Raw genomic sequence first — 10,024 nt, 5'->3', positions numbered from 1 at the left:
AGTTCTTGGGCATTTTAATGGGTTTTTGGCATTTAAATCTTAGGTGATTCCCCACTCATATCCCTCATCCTACGATTCTAATCTTATGAAATTCAAGTCATCTTCCTTGAGATTCCATTCTAAAGAGGATTCCAACCTTCATTATAAAGATCATTTTGATCACCATCATTCTCTAGATATTAAACACTAAGCTTTTTGGTATATCATTTTCTAAATCTTCTTAGGGCTTGTTTGGCCGGGCGAATCCCATGGGATTAGGAGGGATGGGATGGATTTTAAGGTAATGATGGTGGTGTCAGTGGATTGGTTTAAGATCTATGGGATTGCTATATCCTGGGACATCTTCACTGGGTTTGTTTGGCACCCTCGGCATATCCCGAGATTTAACCTTCCAATCCATCCAACCAAGGGATGGGATCAATTTTAAGGCAATGATGGTGACACTACAAGAAAGATGGTTTTTAGCAACAAAACTTTTAGCGACGAAATCAGTTTCGTCGCTAAAAGTCGCTTTCGTCGCTTAAGGCTGCAAATAGTTATTGAAAAAAAATCGAAAGGTATACTTTTAGCTACGAATATTTTCGTAGCTAAAAAACGTTGAACTTTTAGCGACAAACATTTTCGTCGCCAAAAGCAGTAAACAATTTTTGTAAATAATCTAAAGGCATACTTGTAGCTACGAACATTTTAGTAGCTAAAATACGTGGAACAGACTTTTAGCGACGAAACGTTTCGTCGCTAAAGGCTATCAACAGTTTTTGAAAAAAATTAAAATCGAAAGGATACTTTTAGCTACGAACATTTTCGTAGCTAAAAAACATGGATGAGCCTTTTAGCGCCGAAAATTTTCGTCGCTAAAGGCTGTAACAGTGCAACGTACACTTTTAGCTACGAAAAGTTTCGTAGCTAAAAAACGTGGCTCACACTTTTGGCAACGGAAATATTCACGCTAAGATTTTTAGCGACGAAAATGTTCGTCGGTAAAGGTGTTTTTCCTTTATCTTTTTCCAGAAATTTTATATATATATATTAAAAGGTAATGTTTAAATGATTTGTAATGTCAGATAAAAAAGAATATTGAGAAGTTTAGAAATTTTAACAATGTTTGAGAAAAATTTTGAGAACAAAATGATGCTTTTAAAGAAAAATATTGGCAATTTGAAATTTTTGAGAAAAAAATTAAAATATGAGGAAAATTTTGAGATTTCGAAAATAAAAATTCAAAATCTGTATTTTAAATATTTTTTAAAATATTTTTTAATAAAAATGATATTTTGTTAAAAAAGAAAAAATATACGTTTTTAAAAAAAATGTTATTTTTAAAAGAAAATTGAAATTTATCTGTGAAAAATAAAATTACTAAATTATTAGGCACATCCACTAATTGAACCTTTAAACGTTTTTGGACAATCTAATCAGTTCAAATTGAAGAGTAAATAACTTCGGATGTTTAAATCAAATTTCACTGAAATTGTTGATCAATCTTAGTATACCCAATATCTTTTCTCATATGTAGCCTGATTGAGGCGAGTAACTAGTCAAATTGAGGGTATTGATCAGTAAAATAGAGTGAATGGATCAGACATGTAAAATGGGCCAAATATTCTGGTCAAAATTGTGACCCAACTTACTGACCTCGTAAGAACCTAAGAATTGATGTTAGTAAGTTTTGTGGGCCCCATCATGATGTGTGTCGAACATCAACACTGTGGATTTGATGTGTCCCTTTTAAGTTATAAGATATCTCAAAAATCATCTGTATACGAAACTCAAGTGGGCCATACCATCTATAATTATGTGAAGACATCCTAAAAAATTTAAAAGCACTTGGTGGGGCCCACATGAGTTTTGGATGCGGCTGAAAATTGGTTTGACCCCTCATCCAAGTAGGACACACATAATGAGTGGGTTGGATATGTGAATCACATTTAGGTAGACCCAATATATGATTACAAATGTTTTAAGGAAACCCCTTTCCATTATATTATGTGGTGTGGCCCACCCAAGTCATGAAATATCATGACATTTTTCACTAAATTAGACTGATTAATCGTGAGAAATTTCATGAGATTTTCTGCTGCCATTGCATTGAATTTCTCTCTGTCTCTCTAATTTGTATCGTGAATTGTCGAAATTTAGTTGATTCTGTTGTTTTTGTCCTGTTTAAGAAAGAGTGAAATTTCTGAAGAGAAATGCTGAGGTTATTTTGCATGAGGATTAGATTGAAGAGGGGATTTGTGGCCCACATGTCAATTGAAGTGTGTATGAGAGAGAGAGAGAGATCTAGGCTATTTGATGGTAGTGATGTAGACATGGAGTCCAATGATGAGTGGACCAGACTGGTCTTTTTGGCCATGGAATGCTCACGGTGGGACCCACCTTATGAATGGTCTGGATGTTGCCTTTGTGTACCACGAATTGGCAACTATCCTTGGCTATAACCGTTACCTTGTAATAATCTGCCAGACAGAGAAACCATGAGAGGATAGAGCGAGACTGGATCAGCTTCCATTTTGAAAATGGTGGCAAACCATCACCCTAATGTTGTTCAATTTTCAAAAGGAAAAGAGGAGAGAGTATAGGAGAATTTGATCAGATCAACCTTCTTCCTATTCTCTCTCTCTCTTTCTCTCTCTCTCTCTCTCATGCATGCATGATGCAAATGGTGTTGTAGGCATGTGCTTTGAATATTTTTAATTGCTATACTTTTCATTGTTTTTATTTTTTATTTTTTATACTCAAGTCCTTTTCATGTGCAACCATAAGAAGCTCATGAGGATCATGACACATGCGATTGAACCAGACTAACAAAAATCTAATCCAGCCAAAACTAAAGCATATAAAATGAATTGGACTGTGAGGTACTTGATAACATAAATTAAGGAAATTCTTGACACTTGGATGGCAGCTTTGTTCAAAAAGATAAAAAAGAAGAAGAAGAAGAAATGATGGGTTCACATTTTCCCTACTTGGATGTTGGTATTTTCTCATGACTGCATGCATGTAAAAAACTAGCTGGAACTCGTGAAGGCATCATCACCATCTAAGACTTAGGTAGTATTGTTGCCACTTCCTAGAACCCAAAACTGTAGCTAGAGATGCAACTGGACTTGACTGCCCTGGGGCAAGCCTGAGTCCACCTTGGCCAGGTTTGGGCTTAGCATAGAGCCAAGATAGGTCAACTAGCCAACCTACTCCTCGCTACTGGAGTATTCAACAAATATACCTATGTTTTTCATAATTTCCAATATGTGGAAAGCCTTGAAGATTGGTAGAGGAGATTTCCTTATTTCATTTAGTTCTCTCTAATGATTTTTATTTTTATTTGGCTTCATGTCAACTTATTTGCATTATGTGAATTTGTTGATTTTTATTTATTTATTTATTTAGTACGTTGGTCAGTTGATTTCTGTTTCTTGTTGGCTATAGTGGATGTTACTATCATTCTCTGTAAGTTGCTATGATTTGGTCAGCAAATGGGATTAGTGGGTTGGTTTTGAAGAGTCCCGTGAATCAGATGTGGCACGATCTTCAGGCTTTAATGGGAGACATTATCCCACGAACAGGGTTTGGCAGCAGCTATAAAGGAAGGTGGAATTTTCAACTCCGAACAGAACAATCTGAGGTTGTTATATATCTCAGCTCTTCAGAGGGCATACATACCTGGTTATGTTTGTGTTCAGAATTTCCTCTTGTTTCCTTTCTTTCATTTCCTTTTTTCCTTTGCTGCATTCTTTCTATTTCGTGTTTGGATAAACAGAATCCAAAATATGGAAATGGAAAACCCCTAAAGAATCCTTAAGGAATGGAAAACTACAAAATCCAACCAAATCCAACCAACCTTAATTCCATTGTTTGGTTATGAGTGCTGTCTTTTGTGTAAATGTGAAAAGGTCAACAGTTGAACAGTGAGACTTGTCTCTCACATGGGGGAGTGTGGAATGGTTTTCCTCATTATTCGAGGAAAAGGAAACTGATTTCCCCCTCATTTTTTATTTTTCAAACAGAAGAAATCATCTCTTAAGTGGAGTTTGTATAACTTTTGCACAAATTTCCACTTAAACAAACAGGTGTGTTTGGAAGCTCAACTGAATTGAATCACAATGATTAAGCTCATTCAAGTGGAACTACTCATTGTGAGGAAATAGCCCACAAATAGCCATTGGCATTCCTTTCAAATCCAACTTCAATCTTACATGATTGTGATTTTGAGCAAAGAACCTCAAGATGCAAAATGAGGAAGGGTGGCTAAATTTAGTTGAGGAGCATTAATTTTCAGTACCCATTATGCTTGTGGACCTACTTCTAACTATGTATGATTCCAATTGTTAATTCCACCATCAGTTGAAATCTATGTTTGGATGCACTAAGAAATTGCATTACAATAGTCAGTCCCATAAAGTGGAAATGCAATTATCTTGCTTGGCATACATATCAAGGTACTAGGCTCCTTATATGTAAGTGGCAAACTAATAATAGTTAAAAAGTAGCAAGCAAAGTTATCAAAATGTTTTGTTCAGAACAAAATGTTGCACATTCACTGTTTTGTTCTATTCAGAACAAAATGTTGCGAGATTGGATCTTTGATTTACCATTTATCTATTACAGTAGGCTTAATTTTTTGTCCATGACCCTCATCTAATGATTTGGCAAGTAAAGCCAGTACACAGAAAATGAAAGAAACTATTCTCTGTTTCTAAAGAAGTAATAGCAATTCTTTTGCACAACTGCATTGGTAGGTATTATGAAGGGGGGATTTCATCAGTATACATGTGGGAAGATAATGAAGACTTTGTGGCTTGCTACCTAATAACGAAAGGTCAGTTTTTCAACTACGAATGCATGTCATATGATTGCACTAATTTGTGATGGTTGTTGGGGATGAAGATTGCTCAAAGTCAGGGCATGGCTGAAGAAGTTATTTGCAAGAAGGTGCATGGGATGCTATTCATGTTATTGAAGTAAGCTCTATTTGCTTTTTGCCTTGTCTATTCTAATTTCGAAGTTCTTATGCATGCATAGTACGTCCCTTTCCATGATTATCATGACAGATGATCTTCTTTAATTTTCTTGCAGTACATATGGACAAAACTAGACAAAACTCGAGTTCAACTTCCGAATTTGAAGTGTTGTGGCATATTTCTGCATATGGTATTGTTCAAAAGTTAAGAGGACTTTTAATCATCACATGTGGCATATTTCTGCATATGGTATTGTCAGATTTCTTAACTCAGCTCCTTGTTGAATCTCGCAAATTTCTGTTACTAAGAATGCTATACTCAGAAAGTTGTGTTGGTTTTTTTTTTTTTTTTTTCTGGTTGTATTTATTAAATAGGTATGAGATGAGTTGCACTAGTAGGAGCCTCACCTACTTTGAATTGGTTGTGTATGGATGCTATCGAATTTGGTTGCAATTAAAAGTATACTAAAGTGGAAATAAGCAAAAGTACCTGGCAATCATATTCAAGGACTTGGCTTCTAGTTGCAACTATGCCACTTTCAAGTCAGATTGGAAAGGAATATGGTTCCAGTTTGAGGCTTACTTCTTCATTACAATAATTAGGGAACACCATTAGCTTAATTGTACATACAAACATGGGTTTTTTTTTTCTTCTTAAATCTTATTTTCATAAAGGTTGTAAACTGATTTCATGAATCCCTTTATATGCATCCCCAGTAATCACACTACGGGAATTTTGAATCTTTGAATTGGTGCTGAAATGGTGGTCAGATTAGGGTGGAATTTCAGTGTTTTTTTTTTCTTTTCTTTTCTTTTTCTTTTGCAGCTGAGTTTTTCCTGAGTGGTTTTTTATTGGGTTTTTAAATGAAGAAGCTGAAAAGCACATTCTGCACCATCCGATGAAAGCACATTCTGCACCATCACACTGCAAAAGGATGAGACCAAGGTATGTATGACGATCTAACACCTGATTTGAGAACATGTAGAGGGCTTAATTATTTCTACAAATGCATGTATGGCCCAGCTGGGCACATGTCTATGATGGCATGTACCTTATATATTGGGGGGCCTGGAAATTGGGCCGTTCACAGTACTGTATGAAACAAAATGAATGGCAAAACCAAGTTGGTCTGAACTGATGGTGGGATTGAGGCCTACATAGTAGCTACGATGCAGGGCCTTGCATTATATCAAAATCGAAGAAAGGGTTGTACCACTGGGCCAGTTGGATGTGATAAGGTATTTTGAGTTAAACCTGGATATGGGTGTTGTGAATTTTCAAAATAAAAGGATTATTTTGTCTCTTGGTTGTGTCTTCTGTTGACTCCTGGTTGTCTCATGGTGCCTTTTAGTGACTAGTTAGTCTTTTAGTGAATAATGTGGTGGAAAGTTAAAACCAAATCAAGAGACGCTATGAAAGGACATGTAATTATGGGTCTGTAATTGAGACTCTTTTTTTTTGTTTCTTTTCTTTTTTATGTAATTGAGTCGTTTATTCTGAAGTTGAAATCATGCAATTCTTGGGTTTTTCATTGTTTTTATTTTTATTTTATTTTTATAGTACAGATTGTTGATTTTGGATTAACATATCATGGCCCCACATCGTTATATCATGTAGTTGATGGGCCATAGAGTGCCTAGCAGCATGGCGGATTGGATATTCATGATATTTTAATCACTCCTTTGTGGATAGGCTATATCCCAAAAGACAGGAGGATTGTTATATTTTAATCTCTTAGCTGCATGTCAGCTTGCATTTGTTTGGTTCCTTATTGACATTGTTATCTTGATCTAACTGGATTGTTTACCTATTTTGAATTCTTACTTGTTATCAATGAGTTGGAAGAATATAGAGTTGCCATGGTGTGTAAATGGTAATTTAATTCAGTTTTAACTGTCATGGGTGTTGTTTTAAACTGTATTCTGGTTTTTTTTTTGTTGGCCTTGGAACTTGCATTGTTTTCTACTAACAATGCATCTTTCACGTTATATTTTCATTTCATTCTTCTTTACTCTCTCTCTTTTTTCTTTTTCTTTTTTTTCTTTTTTTTTTTTTTTTGTGATGGGGAAGTTTTTTTTATAGGTAAAAACGTTCTTTGCAAAATGTGAACTGATTAGGTGTGCACGTGATGGACCATCCATGCACATTGTATAACTACCCTGGCACAAAGTATAGGCTACTCTTACAATGTGATGGACCATCCATGCACATTGAGTGCGGGCAGTCCACAAATGCTTATAGTCATGAATGTGCAATTTGGCCATAAATGCTAAGTCATTTGCAATTTCAGTGCATCATATATGATTGCTTTATTTTTTCATTTGATTTCATTTTGACTTGATTCATGATTTTTCTTGCTCAGTTTTAATAATTCATTGCTTTGAAGCATTGCTGGAAATTTTTGTTGTTGTCAATGTGGTGGCCTGTGCCTGGTTTAAGGATTTAGTTTATGGATCTTGGGCCCTTCATTTGGATTTAAGAATAACCAATCGTCCTATGTCTTGTGGGTTTGAGATCCGATGGATTTGAGTTGAAATGTATATGATTGTGCCATCATATTGTGAAAAGCCTGATTCACTTACTGTATTTCTTGATTTTGCCATCCTGACATTGTGTGAAAGTTTCTGGATTTTCTCTGTATTTCTTGAAGTTCAGCACAGTAGATAACCTGATCTGATTGAACTCATTCTTGCATAAACATTCTCCCCATTGCTTTGCTTTTGCTGTTTGTCATGACAGGTGAAATATTTCGTGTTTAATTTGCTCAATTGTTCTGGATTTTGGGTGCATTGAGGACCGGTGTAGGTGTGAATGATTGAACTATTGCATTGGTGACAGGTGCTGAAGGATGGACTTGCAACTTTACACGTTCCCTATGCATATGGATTTGCAATTATCTTGCTCACTATTATTGTGAAGGTGGCTACATTGCCTTTGACAAAGAAGCAGGTGAATGACTCCATTGCCACTCTAATATATAGAAAAGCGAATATTGACTTCTAATTCTTAAAAATGTTAAATATAATGTTTTTAGTGTAGATTGACTGTGAAATACTGGGAGGAGTGTATCTTCTTATTTACAAGGCATCTCATGCATGAGCAGTTTTCAAGAATTGGTTTTAGCTTTTCTTTTCTTTTTTGTTTTTTAATTCATTTGTACTGACTGGATTTTAGTGGGTGGGTTTCTTATTAGCACTGCACTCTTGAGCAGAAATGGGAAAGGCACTGATGGTAGGTTGGGTATGCAAATCCACATGTTCTTGTCATAAGTTATCTGATGCAAGGTTTTGGTTTTCTGTACTACATTATGTGCCATTTCATGTTACTATATTCTTAACTTCCTGTTTAAGTTTTCTTACTCATCAGTTGATGGTAGCATTCTCTTCCACTACATTGGCAATGTTGATGCCATTGTTCAGAAAGTAATATTTCCAATGCTGATGTCATGTTATTGTGATAGGTGTCCATGATGGTGGCAAGTTGATGTCATGTTATTGTGATAGGTGTCCATGATGGGCTTTTCAAATTGGGTTGGTGTTTTCCAATGCTAGGCCAACCAGAACTTGGGTCTGAACCCAAGTTGCAGCCCTAGACCAAGCATGCACCTGGGCCCAACACTTCTTCTTTACTTTGTAATGGGTGCCACTACTAGCTAACTATCATAGTAATAAAAAATCTGCATATTTGCAAATTGCTTTGAAACTGAAATTCACTCTTTTCGGTCTGTGTATCTTCTTTCAATATGATTCAATCCACTTGATCTATTTAATGATATAGATATACCAATGCAGAGAAAATCTTCTTTTCTTTTTTGGTAAATTGAAATTCATTACATGCCCACTTTATCAGTTATAATATCTGGACTGCAACATTTCAGGATGCAGGGGGAACTTGGTGCAAATGCTATATTAGTTGTGTCAATTGCTACTTGTAAAGCTGGTGCTGCTGAAAAGGAGGCAAGTTTTTTATTTATTTATATATATGGTTATTGCCAAGCTGACCTGTTTTTAAAGCCATGCCCCAGGAGATTTTTTCCTGTGTTTCAATTTTCATTTGCTTCAATGTTTCTAGTACTTTTTATACTATTGCTCTTCAAAAATTTTACTACTTTTTTTTTTTTTTTTTTTATAATGAAATACAACTAGGAGCAATTTATGGCCCCTAAGCAGAATCCTCTCCCCAAAGTTAGAGCCAAACTTAATGGAAAAGGAAGTAGAGGATGAAGCGAGAGCCACCCTAAGACACCATGTGCATCCCCTGTTTTGGGTCAGTTTTTTTTTTTTTTTTTTTATATATATATGGCTGACCTTAGACTGTACAAGTTTTTTTTCTTTTTCTTTTTCTTTTTCTTTTATATATGAGCACATCTCACTTTACATATGCATGTGGCTCGTTCAATGAGTGGATTGGCTTCAGTCAGGGCACTTACACAGTGCAGCCAGCCTAGACCCAGATCTCACACCAATGTTTCTACACTCACACATGTAGTTTGTTACATAGGGATGAAAATGAAGTGAACGTTCAACCTTCAAATGATTCTAGTTTTAATTTCTACATGCCAATTTCACTTACCTGTTATCTATGCAGGGAACTGCAATAGCCTACCAACTGTGATATGCCAAAATGACAATTTGAATGCTATTTGAAATGCCTATAGATTCCTACCAACTGTCCGTGTTCTGCATTGAAGTCATTCTCTTACTATTATGATTATCAAATTCTTTTTTTTTTTTACAAACATCATGTCAGACTTCTTTTTTACTCTATTCCAATTTTCTAGCTGAGGGAATGTGCATTTTCTAGTTGAGGGAATGTCCATGCACACCTGGTAAAGTGCTCAACTCATTAACTGATTACTCCAGTAGATTATAAATGTATAAATTTCACTATATAGTTGACTTGGAAATATTGATCAATCAAATTTTGTAGATAAAAGATTTAGCAACTCTGCAGATGGAAAATCTTTCTTTTTCATATTTTCAAAATTTTCTGTCATATTCATTTTTGAATTTTATTTTGGAAAGGATTGGTTACATTGGCACCGTGAGGCAGAAATGTAAATA

General features: G+C 35.4%; 1 long non-coding RNA gene across 1 annotated transcript; it reads left to right on the top strand.

Annotated features, from left to right (window-relative positions):
• The first annotated feature begins 3,318 nt into the window (after window positions 1–3,318).
• LOC131240036 (uncharacterized) lies at window positions 3,319–5,669 on the top strand. Its single transcript, XR_009168577.1, has 4 exons — window positions 3,319–3,625; window positions 4,740–4,819; window positions 4,888–4,961; window positions 5,077–5,669. It is a non-coding gene; the product is annotated as an uncharacterized LOC131240036 (long non-coding RNA).
• Window positions 5,670–10,024: the final 4,355 nt, after the last annotated feature.

The sequence above is a fragment of the Magnolia sinica genome, chromosome 3, assembly GCF_029962835.1.
Source record: "Magnolia sinica isolate HGM2019 chromosome 3, MsV1, whole genome shotgun sequence".
NCBI classification, from domain to species: domain Eukaryota; kingdom Viridiplantae; phylum Streptophyta; class Magnoliopsida; order Magnoliales; family Magnoliaceae; genus Magnolia; species Magnolia sinica.
The sequence above is the reverse complement of the archived record's forward strand: the minus strand, read 5'-3'. Positions and strand labels throughout refer to the sequence as shown.